The 12,382-nt window shown below is 39.5% G+C and overlaps 1 pseudogene; it reads left to right on the plus strand.

Annotated features, from left to right (window-relative positions):
- LOC133925420 (protein PUTATIVE RECOMBINATION INITIATION DEFECT 1-like) overlaps nt 1-6,987 on the plus strand; it is a 51,407-nt pseudogene extending 44,420 nt beyond the window's left edge.
- Nucleotides 6,988-12,382: the final 5,395 nt, after the last annotated feature.

Here is a 12,382-nt window from a genome sequence, read left to right on the forward strand (position 1 = left end):
GCTGACTAGTCGTTGCTCCAACAGCTCAACTTTACTGTGAACACCGGATTATCTGGTGTAGACAGTAGTACAAGCATCGGACTATTCGGTGTGTACAACATCAGAAACTAGCTGTTAGATCCCACTCAGAACCACTTCTAAACACCGAATTGTCCGGTGTATACTTTATCTCAATCACCACACTATACGGTGTGTATACTTGAGCCTGACCGGGTCAACTTATTCACTATTCAACTGTCATGTGTATTGATCTTCTGATTACCGAACCTTCTAGGGTGTATAGCTTCATCTTCTCACGATTTTTCACACACTCTGTTAAATGCTCCGATTTGAGCCTCCGGTGCACATAACATTGATCATCGGATCATCCGGTGTATATAGCTTTATCTTCTCTGAGTTCTGGAAAATACTTTGGTATGTACTGTCTTTTTATCACCGGACTTTCTGGCGAGTACAATCTCATTTTAGCTCAGTTTTCTATCCTTTTGGAAAATTCTCCTTTGTTTATATTTATTGTATCACCGGACTATCCGGTGTAGTTATTTTCCTTGGGATTTCTCTAATTCAATCAAATTTTATCCTGGTTTCGGTAGCTTCTTCATGTATTGCATCTATGAGATCTACTAACATATATTCTTGACAAATATGTTAGTCCTATTGACTATGTTGTTATTAATCACCAAAATTAAAATCATGATCTAATATGACTATTTTCGCTACAAAGTTCAATCAACTCAGGTAGAAGCAGAAGAGTCCATGCAGACAGATTATATGTCCCTAAATGCTTCTCTTCTATTTGCTGAGGCTGTCAAAGGATCTCTGTTGTCTACTAACCTAGAAGTTCAGACTGGGACATTGGATTTCATCTTTCATTTCCTGTCATCTGATACATATATTTGTGCTCTACTTCAAATTTTGATCGATGAAAATGTTGCTGATTATGTAGTTGAGGTTCTCAGATTATCAGGTACGAGAAGTAACCTTTTTGGAGTCATGCACTACTTTCTGAAAGCTACTATGCATTACGAATCATGAAGGTTTACCAAGTTCTACTTTCTGAAAGCTTCTATGCATTATGAATCATGAAGGTTTACCAAGTTGAACTTTTGTTATACATTCTTCAGGAAATAATGATCTACTGGTCATTTCCTCTATTCAAATACTATCACTTTTAGCCAGATCAGAGGATAAGATTCAAAGAAAAGCTTGCCGTTGGATTTTCCACTCTGCTTCCTGTTCTTCACTATGTTGCAGAGAGACCATTTCACCCAGTCCAATCCCATGTTTTACAACTTGTTTGGATTTGCATGGTTAATTGTTCCGGTATTCTCTCGCTACCCCAAGAAGAACAGATAGCCTGTACTTTGACCGCAATTTTGAGTAGAAATGGCAATGGTGAACTTGGCATGAGTTCTGAAACCTTTATTCTGGTTTGCTCAATATTAATAGAGATTCTGAAGTCACCTCATGCTCATGATGTTGAAAAATTACCACTATTTATTGAAGAAGTATAGAAACATGCGATAGCTTCAACATTATCAGACGAGTATGATTCTATGCTCCTTGTTCCACATTCCCTTCTTATTCTGAAATAAGCACTTATATTCTACCTTGAAGGGAACAAAGATCATATTTCTGGCAAGAAGGATCTTGAGGATAGCATCATTGAAACTTGTGGAACATTTTTACTGCATTAGCTTGAAAGTGCTGTTGTTGATGGTAATGATGAAAAATTAGGGATCCTTCAGATTTTCAAAATTATTTTATCAAGGACATCTAATGGCAAGCGGTTCAAGTTTGCTGAATTGATTGCATCATCGTCATGGTTTAGCTTGTCTTTTGGATTCATGGGCTTATTTCCTACTGATCATGTAAAATCAGCAGTATATCTGGTCACTAGTTCAATTGTTGACAAAGTTTTGGGTTGGAAGGCTCTATTTGGTTCAGCTCCTGCTGGCTTTTGCTACTCAGAAGCAGAAAAAGCTAAACCAAATAGTCCATTTTTGGAAATGGTTTTTAAGAAGCAAAAGCTAGCACTATTACTAGAATTCAGAAGCTGACTTGGATGAGCTTTTGTAATTTTTGAGGGATGATATTCTAATAGGTATTACATATAATATACATTTTATCCGTATCAAAAACTAATTCAAAAGCAACTTTTCTATAAGTAACTTTTTAACAACAATTTTTAGAAAAGCCTCGGCCTAACCAAACAGGCTCTAATTACGGAGAAACCATTAGAGATGCATATATTTATCTGCCATCAGATCCTACAGAACTGATATATTTACTTGGGCAATGTAGCTCAGAAGACTTCAACTTGGCATCATGCCAATGTGTTATTCTTGTTATACTGTATGCCTGTTCATTCTACAATGATAGGTACTCATCTCCGGCTGCTTTCACTTCACCATTTATAAGAAATGAATGTTAATATGATTATTGTTTTAACTACTCAGGCTTGCTGTTGACAATCAAATTCTAGCATCTGTTGAGCAATACATCCTCCTCAATGGTGCGAACTTCCCTTACGAAATTAATGGTTCTGCTATGCTTACGCTTCTGGTCCATCTTTATGCCTTTGTCAGAGGCATTTCCTACAGCATTCCACATAGTCCAGAAGCGGAGAAAACTCTATTCCATGCAATGACACGTAAGGAGTGGGATTTGCTTGTGATCTGAGTCCATCCAGTAGCAATAAAATGGCTCTTTCAGAAGCAAGACCTTATGGAACCACTGGCCTTCCAGATGCATAATTTTTGTAAAACTTCTGTGAAAATGAAACTGTCATGCTTTCAAGCAGCAGTCTGGTAATGGACATACAAATGGTTGCAGAGCTGGTACTTTCTGTAGAAACCAGCATCTCGTTTTTTCTGGTGTCCTTACTGAACCAGATTGTAAAGGAGGGTACAGTAGATGAGGTCTCCTCAGTGGTCAATGCTATTGCTGAAATCCTCATGATTTTTCCTTGTTCTTCTGATCAGTTTATATCATGTGGTGTTGTCGATGCATTCCGTGGTATATATTGCTCATTGTACTCTTCAAGGATCAAAACAGTTTGTTCTTGTTTGATCTTTAACATTTTATATTCAGCAACTGCATTGACGTTCTCTCAGGAACATGAATGGCTTGCTCTTATTGTGAAGGTACTCTTGATCTCTCTATATTAGTTAAAACTTGTAATTTTCGATGTGGAGTGTACTTTTAATTACATTTACGCAAATAGCCTTTGGCTGATTACTAATAGGCAATATCTTTGTGGGGTGACTATCTTACAAGTGCATATCTGATAAAAAAAATCGCTTCTTTAACTATTGTCCTGAAACTTTTAAATAAAGAAAGTCTAGTATAATACAGGACATTTTTAGTATTTTAAACATTGTCTGAGTTAGGATTTTCTGGAATCCTAGGGATCCAATGTCTTTAACACCTAGTGTCAGTTTGGGCCAAATCTAAAATTCCAAACAGAACCAATTGCTAATTAGTATTTCCATTTGTTTTGTTACTAGTTAGATTTATAATTTATCTTTTTTGGCAGTTATTAGAGTTTTTCAATTCTGGTATTGATTATACATCTAGTGATCAAGAACACAAGATATTGATTGGGATATTATGCCTTATTTTGCATCATTCAGCAAACAAAGTTCTTATTGAGCCTGCAAAAGCCATAGTCTTGAACAGTTCTTTGGTTTCTTTGACGGATGTTATAGTACATGAAGCTTGTGCCAAAGGCCCATCTTTATTTCAACATAATCAGGAGACAGCCTTTGGGGAATTTCTGATTCTTATACTTCTATTGGTGTTTTTCTCTATAAGAAGGTACGAAGCTGGTATTTGCGTGCTTCATTTTATTTGCTTTGGTATGCACTGATAATAGTCTGTTTTTTCAGTTTGCACGCCATTCTACATGCAAGTATTGACTAGCAGGACTTCCTTCAGTATCCAAATGGCATCCAGTCTTCTTCTGTCCATCTTCTATTAAACTTATTGCTTCACAATGCCTGTTGGAATTGCTCACGAGAGTTTCGGATCAAAGAATCTGTTGTAATGCTGAGTTAAGATGCTCTGTGAAATATCTGAAGTCCATTATTGCAGTGATAGAGGGTTTGGTCTTCAGTGAAGACAGTAAAGTTGCTGGAAATTGTGGTGCCTGTCTCTCTGTGATTTTAGGCTCGGAGAAATTAGGAAGCCAAGAAAAGGTGGCCGTCAAAGAATATAAATGGTTTAGGCTAATAATGGAGGAATTTGCAGTTGCCTTGACTGCTCCTTGTTTGATGTCCAAATCTTTCAGTAATCAGCAGAAGTTTGCAGCGAATCGTCATTGTTTGATAGTCATTTGATGTCCGGAATCGTCGCTAATCTTTCTGCTAGGAATGTTACTGCAGAAATCGTCAATCTCTTCAGTGAGCTCATGGCTAGGAAATATCTTAGTCAAGACCATGTTGTTGTTCTACATAACTTGCTCCAGGTTCGTACCAATTCTCTTCGTAATCCTACAAAGTACGGAGCATGTTATATAATCATATAAGTTGAGAACGTGCTGCTGATAACGGTGGTAAGTCACCGGTTATAGTGCTACCAACAGGAACTCGAATTTTGGTTGTTGTGTATCGTTTTCAGTGTGATTTTAGATGACTATGAAGTCACTTTCAGGGATGTCCTTAGGTGGTCGATCTTTGGTGTATTTTCTCGATTTTTAAAAACTAATGTCATAGTCTGTATTCTTCCATAGGTTGAGGTTTTTTTATCATATACTCACTTCGATTGCAAATATAGGTTGTTTTAGACTTATACACAAGGATTAAGAAAATAGATCAAATGACCTTGTTGTCCTTTATTTATTCTCCGTTGAAAAAGATAACTCATTCATTTGTGAGAGTGATAGCATTTATTAAACAAGGATAAGAAGAGAAAAAAAAGAAAAAAGTGCATAGAAGTTTGAGAATGATTTATATTTAGATAATAGTTGAGGAGGCTAAAACAACCTACATTTGTAATCAGAGGGAGTAAGTAGTTTATTTTTTTGAATTCCCCTGCTGTGGTGTATTTGATTTGATTTAATATTGCTAAAGATCTGAGGAACACAACCTGCATTTCGTTCTTGGAAGGGAACCGATGCTAGCTTCGTACTAGATCTGAAACATGTGGTCGATCAAAGAGCTGAAGAAATGTCGGTTGCCTCCAGGCTAACTTTCATATATTACAATGCAGGTGTGCAGTGTTGGAAATCTTGAGCCAATCACACTCAAACACGAGCATAACACACGTGAGAACATGCAGGAATTTTTTATGCTGCATTGAACTCACGTGTGTTCTGCTCGTGTTTGAGTGTGATCGGCTCATAAGTTCTAACATTTGGTACCAGAGCATGTATTGTCGATCCAAGTGCAGCTATATCGTCGTGGGTTCCGGGCAGTGGCGGACCCAGGATTTGGCGATTGGGTATTCAGTATTAAAAAAAATGTTCAATCTAAAATACGAGAAGTCCATAGTAGCGTAAATTTTAAAGTATAAATTATTCATAGTAGAGAAGTTTTAACTAATTAAAAGAAATTACAAAGCATTTAAAGAAAATTACAATTTAACTTTGTGTTCCTTTTATAGCTTGGAAGCATTTAATGATGTCACTATCCTTAACTTGCACAAAAAAATTCACGCTCAACTGCTGATTGCCGAACTGGGCAGTCACAACATAAAAATCATAAATACCTGATGTTTATTGCTATGTGGGCACTTTTCAGTTAGGGAAAAATGCAAAAATCCCCCAAAAAATCACTTGGATTTTAACTTTCCCCTCCAAAAATTGTTTTGTTGCAAAAAAAACCCCAAATATTTGATTTTGTTGAAAAACACGCCCAAAAATTTAAAATTTTAAAAAAAATCACAAAAAATTCTAAAAAAAACTAGAGACAATTATAAGACCTTTTGTGAAATTTGTTTTCAAAAATAATATCCTTTGCATCATATTACATGGAGAGTAAGTTTGAAAAAAAATGTACAACTCATTTATTAATTCGAGTTAAATGCATAGTTAATTATTTACTAATCCAAAAATTATGAAACAAAATTTTTTAGTCTTCTTACATGATCCTCTATCTTGTAAAAATACATGAAATCTTGAAATAGTTATTGTAACGTGCAGGATTGAGTAAATGTATTGCAGATAGATTAATTCATAATTAATCCATAACACCACAAAATTAGTGAAACCACTTTTATTAGTTTACTAAAACAATTAGTTTACAATTTGTTGAGTGGTCTGATAGATTGAAACAGCAAAGATATATATACTCAGTATAGGTGCTATATACTCAATTTTTTTGCAAAAAAGTTGGGTATTCAATTGAATACCCATGCATCATGGTGGATCCGCCCATGGTTCCGGGTGGCATGCAGTTGAAGACTCCTTCGCACCGAGGCCACCGTAGCTCACCGAAACCTTCGCACTAGCCGCAACACCATGACAATGGTGGTCGTGAGGTGGTCATGTAGCGCGTTGTCAAGGAGGTATAGGGTTCGGTGGTCTACCCCACGCTCACACAGACAAACTACACCGAGTGGGTGCTCGTGATGTGCGTGAACATGCAGGAGCAATGCCTTTGGGAGGCAATCGAACCCAGCAGTGGTGCCTACCATGATAATAGGTTGACGCTGTCTGCCATTCTCCATGCCGTGCCATCGGAGACGCTATCAATTCTCACCGTCAATGACACCAAGGATGCTTGGGACACGTTCAAGATGATACACGTCGGCGTCGAGCGTGTTAGAGAAGCAAATGCACATAAGCTGCAATGTGAGCTCGACGAGATCGAGTTCAAAGATGGCGAGTTTATCGATGACTTCGCCATAAGGATCACGAGCCTTGCCAACAACCTTCGAGTACTAGGGGATGAAGTCACTGATGTTGAGGTCCCGGGAAATTTCTGCAAGTCGTTTCGGAACGTCTCCAGCAAGTCACCATCTCCGTCAAGACCCTCCTTGATTTGAGCACGCTATTAATCGAGGAGGTGATTGGTCCCTTACGTGCTATGGAGAATAGGTACCAGCTCAGCTCTTCGGGTGGGAGTAGCTAGCTCGCGATGGTGAGGGAGGATCCAGTAGCGGCAGCAATGGTAGCTCCTATCGTCATCATGGAAAGAACCGTGGGTGTGGCTGTGGCAACAAATCACGCAATGGCAACACCAAAACGTCCGACCAAGGAGGTGGTCGGGACCAATATCGAAACTGCGGCAAATATGGCAATTGGGCCAAGGATTGCTACAGCAAGCCGAAGCAGGCCAAGGCCCACCTGACATAGGGTGACGACGATGAGTCCATGCTTTTGATGGCCAAGGCTTATGTCGCACCACCTGCCATGTCCACTCCACAATTGGTCAAGACGAAGGTATTCGCATAGCTAGATCGAGAGGAGGACCACGATGATTGCATGTGGTACCTCGACACCGGTGCCACAAACCACATGACCGGGTCACGCGCTGCCTTCTCCGAGGTCAACTCCAAAATCCAAAGCACCGTCAAGTTCAACGACGGCTCCATCTCCAACATCGAGGGGCGCATCACGATCTTGTTCGCTTGCAAGACTAGTGAGCATCCCGCACTTACAGGTGTGTACTTCATTCCCTTGCTCACCACCAACATCATCATCATCAGCATCAGCCAGCTTGATGAGAACGACTGCCTGGTGCTGGTCAACGATAGTGTCCTATAGATCTGGGACTAGAATCGATGACTGCTGGCGAGCGTGAGGCGCTCCCATAGCCGATTGTACATGCTCAGCCTTGACATCGCATGACCGGTGTGCCTGTCGACAGGAGTCTCAGAGGAGGCATGGCGTTTGCACGCAAGGTATGGACACCTCAGCTTCCAATCCCTGCACAAGCTCTCCAAGAAGGCCATAGTGTGAGGGCTGCCATGGATTGATAGCATTGATCAAGTATGCGATAGCTGCCTCGCTGGGAAGCAAAGGCGAGCATCCTACCCCAAGCTGGTGAAGTATTGCACGGAGCACATCCTCGACCTTATGCACGGTGACCTGTCCGGACTCATCACACCCATGACGCCGAGCGGTAACCGTTATTTCCTCCTGCTTGTGGACGACATGAGTCGTTACATGTGGCTCAGTCTTCTCACAAGCAAGGACCATGCACCGATGGTGATCAAGCGATTCCAGGCAACGGTGGAGGTGGAGACAGGATGCAAGTTGAAGGTCCTTCGTACTGACCGCGGTGGCGAGTTCACTTCGGTGGAATTCGGTGAACACTGTACCGAGTGCAACATGAAGCGGCAGCTTACAGCTCCCTATTCTCCGCAACAAAATAGAGTTATTGAGCATCATAATCAGATAGTGGTTGCCATGGCTTGTAGCATGTTAAAGGGGAAATAGTAGGGCAATCCCCATAGTGGTAAATATATTATATATAAAACAGAGAAGAAAAACAAGAAAAAGGAAAAAAAACAAGGAGGACTAGACAAGAAGAGATAAGGAAACTATACAAGAGAGGAAATCCAGGAGGACACCAGCGATTTAAAGGCTCACGGACCCTATTTAACTGTAAAAGAAGTTCAGAAGTGAAACAATCCTTCCATCCAAGGAGGGAATGCCTGACATTTCTGAAAATAAGATTGTTCCTCTGCTTCCAAATGCTCCAGGTAGCAATAATAAAGATCTCCATAAAGAAAGGCTTCTAAAAATATTTTACAGTCTTCTGCATCATCATGAAGAATTGAATATTAAGGTCCCAATGCATATGGATAGAGTACGAGCAGTTGGCTGCAATGGGGCAAGTGAAAAAGAGATGGAAGGTAGTTTCTTAAATGTTACTAGCGCACATCACACAATTGTAGTTATTTCCTTCAATCTTAAGTATCTTTCTTTTCAGGATGTTTCTTGTATTGAGCTTGTCCATTAGCAGTAACCATGTAAACATTTTGAGCTTTTTGCTACAAGTAGCCTTCTAGATCCAACAGAAGGGAGGTGGAGGTTGGATGTTTCTGAAAGGGTAGTTGTAGAATTCCTTTGCTGTGTATGAACCATTGCCCCAAATATAGTGCCATTCATCATTCTAGTCTGATCAATACTGGAGGGGGTTTAATTTTGTATGGAACACTGTGAGCTCCTAGAAAGCCTGTTCTAAAAGAGGGATATGAAAGTGTTTGTGAATTGATATGTCTTCTCTGAAAGCAGCCACTAAAACATGTTCATTTTTGGCATAAGAAAACAGTTTGTGCAACTAATCCTTAAGCAGAACTGTTTGACCTTTGCTAGGGCTATAGCAGGATATGCCCCGAAAGTGGTCTGTAAATTTGAGAATGTCTCTCCACCAAAAAAAAGCCCCTATCATTGGCAACATGAGGCACATAATGATTGGCATAATATGTATTCCAGACTAGGTGAACCCAAGGGAGGTCACGGTTGTTATATAATTTGTGAAGATGTTTCAAAAGAAGAGCTTCATTCTGCAACTAGAGATTGACTACTCTCAAACCTCCATTCCTTTTAGGTCTATAAATCTTCTCCTAGACCACTAGGGGTTTCTTATAGGTATTTATATCCGAACCACGCCAAAGACATTGTCTTCTGGCTCTGTCAATGCTTTGAATAACTCTAGAGGGTAATGTGAGGGTGCACATAGAGTAGATTAGAAGAGCTGATAGAACTGAATTCACCATTTCTAATCTACCCGTCATTCTAAGGAAGTTAGATACAACAAATAATCTTCTTTCCACATTGTTCATAAGAGGGGAATGATCCACAATTTTTTGGATGGGTGGTCCTGAGAGGCAGGCTAAGATAGGTAAAGGGGAGCTTGCCAATAGAGCAACCAAACATTGCATCCAATTGAGAAGCTTTTTCATGATCAATATCGATAGGAATTAGATAGGATTTATCAAAGTTGACCTTGAGTTCAGTGGAGGCAGTGCAGGAATTTAGAATTGCCCTCAAGCAGAATAACTCATTTTGAGAGCCATTTAAGAACAACAAAGTATCATATGTATACTGAATAATTGGAAAATCTTGGTCCACTATCATCTAAATAGGCATAGAGAGGGTACCATTTGTGTGGGCCTTGTTGATGATACACTACATGAGGTCTGCTACAAGCACAAATAGTAGGAGTGAAAGAGGATCCCCTTGCCTCCCACCCCCCCCCCTACATCTGAAAGATTTCCCTGATGTCCCATTGAGGAGCACGACTGAGGATCCAGTGTTCAAGATATTCTCCATCCAGTTGATCCAACGTGTGCTAAAGCCAAGCTGAGCAAGCATAAGGAGAATGGCGTCGTGTTTTACAATGTCAAAGGCCTTTTCGTAATCAAGCTTCAAAATGACAATTTCCTGTTTTGAATGATGGCATTGATGTAAGTATTCATATGCCTAGGCCAGACAATCTTGGATGGTTCTCGATTTGGTGAAACCATATTGATTTTTGTGGATTAGAGGAATGATCACACTCTGAAGTCTATTACCAGAAGCTTGGTAATCAACTTTACACTAATGTTAAACAAAGAAATAAGTCTATAGTCTTTGATTGCCGCCGGTTGTTATTTTTTGGGATAAGAATGATGAAATAACTATTTATGACCTGGAAGTCAATGGAGCCATGATAGAAGTTCTCGTAGAGTGAATAAAAGTCATCCTTGATAAGAAGCCAATAGTTTTTGAAGAACTATTGAACCCATCTGGCCCTGGAGGTTTATCATAAGGCATTTCCTTAATGATCGTATCAATTTCCATCTTGGAAAAGGGGTTAGAGAGGCTTTCAAGGTGATCAAAGGACTGACAAGATGATTTATATTAAACCACATTCTTGTTCTGTTGGAGGAACCCATTCTCTACTTGAACACATTATATAATACTTCAGCCTTTTCCTCATGGCTACTAACAATCCTTCCCTCCTGAGGTTCAAGAAAGGTAATTGTTTCTTTTTCTTGAACTTTTTGGTAGTAGTAGCATGAAAAAAAATTGTGCTTTCATCACCAAACTTCACCCATCTGATAGAGCACATTTTCATCCAATATTCATTTTGTAATGCAGGAGCTTAAGGATATGCCTTTTGAGGATTAGTATGAAGTTTTTCTCTTCAATGAAAAGAGGTCTAATCTCTCCAATTTTATCTAACACCATAAAGATACCACTACACTCAGTGATCAAAAGATTTAACTAAGAGAGAATTTTACTCCATCTCTTGAGAACCCTCCTTAACAATTTGAACTTGGCTGGAATTCTCTTTGCACTGTCAAATTCTCTGACAGGAGCCATCCAAACGTTGCCAACAATCTCCATGAAACCAGGTTGTTCAGCCCAAAAGTTTTTCAAACCTAAAGATCCGAGCTCTTGGAATATTTGTTCCAATTTGAACATAGCAAGGAACATGATCTGAGGTGGGCTTTGAAAAGAGGAGGAGGAGAGTGTGTGGAAAGTGAATAATACAGTTGGTGGAATTAAAACACCAATCAAGTTGCTTAAGGAGAGGGTCATGTTACATGTTCCTATAAGTGAATTTTCTCCCTTTCAAATGGATTTCCAAGAATCCCAAATTGCTAATAACTTCGTTGAAAGCTTCAATGTTACTCAGGTTTCCCCCTAGCTTGTTTCGATCATCTAGGGATCTGTAGAGATTAAAATCACCAATGAGCAACCAGTTTTCCTCATTCGCTATATCAATTCCATTTAAACATGTGAGAAACTCTGCTCTCTCAGTGGCACTGCTGGGACCAAATATGTTCATGAGAAACCAGTTTGCACCATTGAATGTAGATCAGAGCAAAAGGAACAGAGAAAATGATATTTCCAATAAAGTGGGCTCCAATCTAGGCCATAAGGAGGCCTCCAGAAGCACCAATTGAGGGAATGAAAGTAAATTTGTTAAATCTTTTAGGGGCAAACTTCTTAACGATTGATATGTCAATCAATTCCATTTTTGTTTCTTGGATACAAAAGATGTATCATGCACTCTCCTCAATTTTCTCTTTCAAGGCTAACCACTTGGATTCAGCATTCAACCCTCTGATGTTCCAGTTTAACACGTTCCAATCTCTTTTTTTGGCAATTCATTAATGACATGATTGTGTGTGGGGTCTGATGTTCTGACCGTAGGTCCAAAACAAGCAATAGACAATCCCCAAGAAGCCTTGTTGGGAATCCTCCACCATAGGAGCAGATAAACTGAAGGCATGAGTAAGCCGCAAAATAGAAATATGAGAGGTCTCCCTAACATTCATATTGAGCAAAGATCCAGCAACATTACTAATCCAAGTAGCACAGACCAGATGTCCAAAATACAACTAGAGTTTAATCCCCAAAGAATTGAACCATTCAATCATACATCACAACCTAAGATTATGTTTATCCATTACAAAATAACTAAGGTTTGATAATAGC

Source organism: Phragmites australis, chromosome 7 (genome assembly GCF_958298935.1).
Source record: "Phragmites australis chromosome 7, lpPhrAust1.1, whole genome shotgun sequence".
NCBI classification, from domain to species: Eukaryota; Viridiplantae; Streptophyta; class Magnoliopsida; order Poales; family Poaceae; genus Phragmites; species Phragmites australis.